At 32.0% G+C, this 5,964-nt stretch overlaps 1 long non-coding RNA gene across 1 annotated transcript; it reads left to right on the plus strand.

Annotated features, from left to right (window-relative positions):
* The first annotated feature begins 3,170 nt into the window (after positions 1-3,170).
* On the plus strand, positions 3,171-4,790 carry LOC149897455 (uncharacterized). The gene is made up of 3 exons (XR_016458181.1): positions 3,171-3,645; positions 3,772-3,833; positions 3,912-4,790. It is a non-coding gene; the product is annotated as an uncharacterized LOC149897455 (long non-coding RNA).
* Positions 4,791-5,964: the final 1,174 nt, after the last annotated feature.

The raw sequence follows: 5,964 nt of genomic DNA on the forward strand, positions 1-5,964 counted from the left end.
GATTATTGGATGTACGGCATTATTACTATGTATGTTGTTGTTTTAACACTAAAATTTATTCATTTTTATTTAATTACAAATTTCTTCGGGGGAAAATTGTGTAATAATTGTTAAATACCATTAAGAAAGTTACAGAAAACAATAATTCACGTTTCATAATAAAATAAAACGGATACTTTTATAATAAAAATTAGCAAGAAAATTTCGCTTTTTAAATTAATTAGTTCTAAAAACATAAAATGTAACGACACTGAAATAAAAAGTATAATCTTAATATTTGCTTAAAACAGAGCATAGTTATGCTAATTTGCTTTTATAAAATATTTTCTTAAAAGGTGAAATATAAAATTTAAATAAACCACGCGAAAAAGCTTCGGAACACAAAAGTGTTAGAAGCTTGGCTATAAAAATATAGCTAGAGTTATATTTTTAGCCAAGTTTCGTAAAGTAACGTTTGTATTTATTTTTTAAGGAATGTAATAAAAACAATAGGTCAACATACAACAACAAACAAAAATACTTTATAATTATGCACCAACATTGTTTAACTTAGAAGCAACGAAAAAAAAAAAAGTTGAGCACAAATTTACAGGCGGTCTTATCACTAACTAGCTGCTCCGCGCGGTTTCACCCCCGTGGCTCCACTCCTGTTGGTCGTAGCGTGATGATATATAGCCTATGACCTTCCTCGATAAATGGGCTATCTAACACCGAAAAAATTTTTCAAATCGGGCCAGTAGTTCCCGAGATTAGCGCGTTCAAACAAACAAACAAACAAACTCTTCAGCTTTATAATATTAGTATAGATGATATCTTCCAGACAACCCGGTGGTCAAGGAAAAAACAATGAAAGACCTACTGTTTATTTCTTAGCAAAAATTAACTATATAGGTAATAGGTATAATAACTAGCTGTGCCCCGCGGTTTTACCCGCAGTGCTCCGCTTCTATTGGTCTTAGCGTGATGATGTATAGCTAATAGCCTTCCTCGATAAAGGGGCTATCCAACACTGTAAGAATTTTTCAAATCGCACTAGTACTACCTGAGATTAGCTTGTTCAAACAAACAAGTCAGCTTTATAATATTAGTATAGACTAGCGGTCCACCCCGGCTTCGCCCGTGGTACCTACATGTTTACGTTTTTTTCTGATCTGATCTCTAATTTTGTTCAAAATGCAATATAGCCTATGTTGCTCAGTGAAGATGCAGCTTTCTAATGGTGAAAGAATTTTTGAAATCGGTCCAGTAGTTTATGCGTGAAAACCATACATACATACATACATAATTACAAACCTTTCCTCTTTATAATCTTATCTTATCTTCTTATATATAAAATTCTCGTGTCACAATGTTAGTCTGCATACTCCTCCGAAACGGGTGGACCGATTCTCATGAAATTTTCTGTGCATATCGGGTAAATCTGAGAATCGGCCAACATCTATTTTTCATATGTACCACGAGCGAAGCCGGGGCGGACCGCTAGTATGTATATAAAATTCTCGTGTCACAATGTTAGTCTGCATACTCCTCCGAAACGGGTGGACCGATTCTCATGAAATTTTCTGTGCATATCGGGTAAGTCTGAGAATCGGCCAACATCTATTTTTTATATGTACCACGGGCGAAGCCGGGGCGGACCGCTAGTATTAGTATAGATGTGATTCAACCAAAATAAAACTGACATGTTCTAAAAATAAAAAGCTTAACGCCATGTGACATTTATGAAGACGCACTTGGCCTACGTGCTGGATTATGCCCTAAGCCTCCATAGACTGTTGTCCCAGTAAGCATTAGATATTCGCATAATGTATGTACCATAATATAAAACAAGATCGAATGAAAGCTCTAGAAAAAATATCTTACAGACAATAATATTTTCACAGAACAAAAAAAAAACAGTCGCTCCAAACACATAAAAAAAATCTAGCCAAATCTGGTGACATTTTAACTTAAGTTAGCGGAACTTTCTTTAAAACGCCCTCAAAATTAATTTTATATTTTCCCACGAACAAATATTTGAATACAATTCATTTCAATACCAATAATATCGCGTAAATAAAATACAAAACCTAATTTCGCTTCCCTCACAACCAATAAGCTTCGAATCAATGAAAATAAGGACGATATATTCAGACAGTATTTAAATATGTTGATGAATAACGAAATAAATGCGTGTGTATCCGAATTATATAAATTCAATGGAACCTACAAATGCTCTTAGTGTTTATTGAGTATATTTTTCATTTTAAAATTTAAAAGAGAAAGTTCTCAATCCAACTGTATTATTTTGGGTTGGTTACCTCAGAACTTTTACTGAGTGAATCGATTTTGATGTACTTTTTTATTGAAATTACTCTTTAAAGCAAAGCAGATGATCGGACGGTGAAAATCAGTAGATATTATATGGGTCATTGTCAAATTTTGCGCAGGTAAACGTAACTGCAGATTTCAAAAATGTGAAAAAGAAAATATTTTAAAATTGAACTTTTCTTTATGCCTGTGCCTGTTAAAACAACTGAATTAGGGTTAATTTAAGTTGGCCGCGATGTTTAGCTAATAATTTAAGATTTATTTCAGATTTAGTGCGTCAGGGTGGTGAAAAAATACAACTCTGTTATCATTATACTTTACCTTTTATCATAAAATTAAATAAGCCAGTCGCACATATTTTGGCTTTTATATTAATTACAGTCTTATAGCTTATAATAACCATTAGAAGTACAAGCTTTTTTTAAGTTTTACAGTAATTCATTTAAAGTTTTAGTCAACTCTGTTACTTTATGAATAATAACAAACCTTAAATTCTACACAATTCCATGAAATATCTATAAATTAACAGCTAATTACAACATATAACCGCTTCATTAACTGGCAAATTAACCTATTGTAATATAGCAGTATTATATTGAATAGCTTTTCCTAAATTTCGTAAATATGTTCTTTAATCTTCGGGACACGAAAGTAACAGAGTTGTAACACAGTAACTTAGTTGTTCTTTTTGTACTATAAGTGAATAAATTGCATACTCTTGATATGTTTTCACGTTCGAAAAGATTGATTTTGGTTTTTAAGGTGATGAATTAATTTTTCTAACATTTACGGCCCTTTTTAAACCTTCGTAATTTTTATATTATTAAAGTTGTCGTGATGAAAATTCTTGACAAGAAAATTCAATAGTAACACAATACGTCTACCGTTTTAGAAACATGATTCCATGATATTTTCTCGATAGAAAAAAAATACAAAGTTCTCATTGTTATTTTTTTTTAATCTCTGGCATCTTCAAAATAACAAACGTAAAGTTACGACTTTTTGGATATTAACTATAAAATATACAACCTATACGTCTACCGTGTTAGAATTTTGAAATATGCGATGGTTTTGAAATAAACAAGAAATACTTGAAATTAGCGAGCGACCAGCCAATATAGCGAGAGCCGCCCTGTACCTTCCTACCCCGATCGCTGCACGAGTCATTCCCGCTACGGCCGTCACACGGGGAACTTGTGTCGCTCGCGCAATCGTATAATAGGGTGACAACACGATAAGACAAAATGAGACAAATGGGGACAATAAAGAAAATAAGAAGAAGAAACATAAAGGTTGGAGGAAAAAGAATGCTTACAATTGGAACAAATTAATGAAGTAAGTTGGTTTAATTTTAAATTTGATGATAATTGTATTATAGACGATGTTTGATATGTACCCCTGTTTTAAGTACATAACGAATGTGTAAGATTTTTTCATTTATAGCATAGATAATCTTTTCAGAAATCCGGAATCCAGAAGGAAAATAAACCCACTGATTGTTCACAATGTGAACCCACTCCTTCGTAAGTACCTTTATTCAGTCAAAAATGTATGTTATCAACGCTCTAAGTACTGGTTTTATCGCATGATTCCATTTTTAGCAAAAAGCAACAAAGTGCAAAGAAATAAAAAATCATGGTGAACTTAGTGGAAGTATGGTGGATGTAATATGGAACAGGAGCTCATTGGAGTAGTATTATATTTAAAAAAATACGAAAAAATTTCAAGAATTACATTTCTTAGTAGGTGGTAGATAAGTATGTTGTATAAAGAATTTGATGTTGATATTTATTTCATTTATACTTACTATACCTGTGCGGGAAATTGCTTAGTACTAAAACGGATTTATATTCATATTTACATAGTAATGTGAGTTTTCATTTCGAAAAATTTTGTGTAAGTATATTAAATTGAGTTCCTGGGTGATCTGGAAACACAATTGGGCCCGGAAGATGGCGCTGCAGTCACTCCTCCTAATCACATGAACCGATTTGGATGAATATTTGTGTGCACATTTCATTGTTGTGGGATGATTGGTTGATTCGTTTTCACATTAGCTAATACATATTATTATGTATTTTTGTTGTAAACTTAATTTAATGTTTATAATACATTATTATTGGTATAAATAAGCCAGTGTTCGTCTCACATTGCTGCACCTGCCTACCTACCCTACAAGGGCCTAACTTTGTTCTGGCTATTTTATTTTGATTATTTGTAATGAATAATTACAATTATAATAGAGTGCAAAAAATAAATACATGCGTCAATATATTTTGTGTTTTTTTTTAAACAATTTTTTTATTTAAAAAAATATCATTCCGACCGCGGCTTTGCCCGCGTGGAATTAGGTTATATCGTGAATCCTGTTTTTTCCCACAGAAGTGTTCAGTTCGGATAAAAAGTATCCTATGTGTAAATCCAGGCAATTAGCTATATTTTATCAAAATTGGTAATGTAGTCTTGACGTGATTAAGTAACAACTAACAAAACAATATACAAATTAACATCCAAAGTTTCGCATCAGTTTTACTGTATTCCACTCTTGACTTTGACTGAGAAGAATTAGGGTTTATAACTTCTTTCAGAAAAAGTACCTTTCATTTCTGGGCATGATGTAATATCTACGTCAGCATCAAATTCTATCTAAATCAATTCAGTAGTCCGCGTTATTGAGTACCATTTCATTTTTTCAGAGTAACAATATTTTTTTGTTATTTTAAAGATTATTTATAACCTGTATTATTTTGTAATAAAGTAAACATTACGAAATGATAATAATTATTAATAATGTCTAAGTAGTTGTTAAAAAGAAGATTATTTGTTTATAAGCAAGAAAATAAAACCAATAAATCAACAATTAAATAAATGTATAACAATATTATAACTGTATGACGACTCCATACATGTTTGTCCCGAGTCGGCCAGCGGCAGCGCGGCGAGTTTGCAAGAATGACATCGCGCACACCCGCGTTCGCGATAGCGAGCTATTAGACTCCGCCCGCCAAGCAGTGGATTTTTTTTTGTGTATCGTCTTAAAACATTTTCCTTACATGTGGGCTGATTTTTTTCATATGAAACTTTGATCCACAGCAAGACATTCTTTTATAATTAGTATTTCCTGCCTAGAGAATTTAACGGCCTTCCTGTCAAATATTTTATCAATAGCATACTTTTCCTTCCGATTCTTAACTTTTTCATGGCGTTTTTTAATAGCATTTAGGTACTGGATTTACTGGATTGCCGTCCTTATTTTTAGACTTTTTTCGTTTTTCTCTGTTGCATTGTTTTTAATACGTCTCGTATCTCTTGTTAACTGTTTGTAATTGTTACTTCAATTTTATATAATCTGTAAATAACTGCGATATGTTTCTCTTAACTTGCTTGCTGCTCAGCTAGCGTGAGAAGCATTTTAAGGGCGTTAATAACGGCAGAATATCCTGTAACAATATCTTCAAGGTTACATTTAATTATATATGATTTATTTACATAAAACAACTCAAAATTACTTTAGGAAACCGATTATTAAGAAAAAAACATATTACAAATATAAAATTTCAAACAAAAGTTAAAGAATACATGCTTACTCAACTCTGTTACCATGAGCTAAGTAACAGAATGATGATAACAGAGTTGTAAATTTTACATTCTAAA

Source organism: Colias eurytheme, chromosome 25 (assembly GCF_061535395.1).
Source record: "Colias eurytheme isolate Ceu_HAF_F1 chromosome 25, ilColEury1 Martin Lab GWU primary, whole genome shotgun sequence".
In the NCBI taxonomy this organism is placed as follows: domain Eukaryota; kingdom Metazoa; phylum Arthropoda; class Insecta; order Lepidoptera; family Pieridae; genus Colias; species Colias eurytheme.